Below are 2155 nucleotides of genomic sequence, written 5' to 3' on the forward strand. Positions count from 1 at the left end.
TGGGAAGACGGTGACGTCGCCCGGGCCCAGGTCACCCGGGCCGACCGGGCGGGCGGGCGCCCCCGGGAGGAGCCGCAGCTCCGGGGCGGGTCCTCCCCACAAGGCCGCTGGAGGGGGGAAATGTGCCTTTGCCCAAACCACTTCCCTCTGCTCTCCCGGCCCCCGACCACATCTGGGCCAACGTGAAGGGCCGTGGGGCTCCCAGGCGCTCCCGGCGGCCCAGGTCGCCCGAGACACCGCCCCAGACACCGCCCCGATCACGAGGGAACCTGGTGTCTGGGGGGTGGAGTGGGGGTGGCCGCGAAGGGCCTCGGTGGCGGGGGCCCAGCCAGGCTGGTCTCCATCGCCCTCTGCTGGACAGACGGCGGCGTTGCTCTGAAGTTCCGCGGGGAAACTCCCCGGTGTTGCGGGGTGTGGCGGGGCGCGAGCGCGGGGTGCGGCTGTCTTCATAGAACCGACCGGGCGACCGGCTCCCGAGGCGGGGGACCTGCCCTGGCCCCGCAGCTGCTCCGGGCCGCGGGCGGAGGTTGCGTTGACACCCTCGTTGCCCGATCTCCGCGCAGTTGAAAGCGACTTCTTCCCACTTCGCCCGGTTCTCACGGTGGCCCCGACCCTGACCCTCCCAGGGGGACGCACAGTCAAAACCATTTCCTGACGGCCTCAGGGGAGCCGGGCTTCCCGCAGTTTCCCTCCCTGCTGTGCGGTGGCGTTTTCCAAAGGGCGCGGGAGGGCGCGGGGTGTTGCAGCAGCCGAGCCCAGAAGCAGAGGGGAGTCGCCCGCGGGCCAGGCAGGGGCCACGGAGAGCAAGAAGGCAACGCCATGCGCTCTGCCCAGCGGTTCTTCCGTGGGAGGAAGCACAGCTACTTTCATAAATTACGCGCTCACGTGGGCTGTTCACTATTTTAAAGTGAATGAACAATATTTCTTGAAATTTTTTTATTGATTTCAGAGAGGAAGGGAGAGGGAGCGAGAGATAGAAACATCAATGATGAGAGAGAATCATTGATCGGCTGCCTCCTGCACACCCCACACTGGGGATCGAGCCCACAACCAGGCATGTGTCCTGACCAGGATTCGAACCGTGATCTCCTGGTTCATAGGTCGATGCTCAACCACTGAGCCACACCGGCCGGGCCAATACTTTTTTAAATTTCCAATATGGCAAATACTAATGGGTGTAACCCACATAACCAAGCTCTGTGGGGTCCCCAACATCCTCCAGAACATAAATGGTCCTGAGACCAAGCCTTTGAGAGCAGGACCTCTGCGGACAGACCCTCTTCCTCGTCACTGTCATATCCCTTTCTTTTTCTTACTCCACAGGCCTTTTCACTAAAGAAACTAACTTGTTTTATCAATCTATCAATCACCTGGGGATCCTGATAAGATACAGGTTTGGAGTCGGTGGGCGGGGCTGAGGGCCCGCATTGAACAAGTCCCAGGTGGGGGCTCTCCGCTGGCCCCGAGGCCACACTTGGAGAACCGCTGCTCCGGGCTCGCTCGGTCCTGCCCGGCGGGCTTGCCAGGGCCCCTCGGTGAGAACCGGGTGGTTGTCGGTGTCAGCAGGGAGAGAGTTTACACAGGCAGGGCCGGCTCCTCTGGCCGGGGCTGAGGCCCCGTGGGAGACAGGGAGGGAGGGTCGGCTCTTTTGCACATGGGAGAGATCAGAAAAGCAGGCGCGGGCCTGGAGAGGAAGTGGGGGTGCCTCTGAAGATCTGCACGGAGCTCCGAACAGTAGACTAGAGAGCGAGTCCCCCAGTGAGCACCGAGCCAGACCAGACGTGTGGGGGCCACCTGGCTGAGGCTGCGTCCAGGCGGGACCGAGCTGCTTCAGCCTCCAATCTCCAAGCACAGGGTCCAGGGTTAAATAATGAAGTCTGAGTTGTCCTGAAAAAGCCCGTTACTGTGAGGGGGTGCGGGGGGCGTTCTATAGGCCATGGAGCATGTGTGCACTGGGGCGAGAAATGCTTAAACCCAAGCTGACCCTGACCGTGCCTGCGTCCAGGTGGCAGCCTCACTGACATCCGTGGAAAAAGCAGTCTGCAGGCCGGGTCTTTCCACTCGCCGGAGGGAAGGAAGGAGGCTGACGCAGAGCCTCGGCCAGGCGGGTTCTGCCGCCAGGGCAGGGGTCACCGGCAGAAGCTTCCAGAGGCCG

The sequence above is a fragment of the Myotis lucifugus genome, unplaced genomic scaffold (genome assembly GCF_000147115.1).
Source record: "Myotis lucifugus unplaced genomic scaffold, Myoluc2.0 scaffold_1955, whole genome shotgun sequence".
Taxonomy (NCBI): domain Eukaryota; kingdom Metazoa; phylum Chordata; class Mammalia; order Chiroptera; family Vespertilionidae; genus Myotis; species Myotis lucifugus.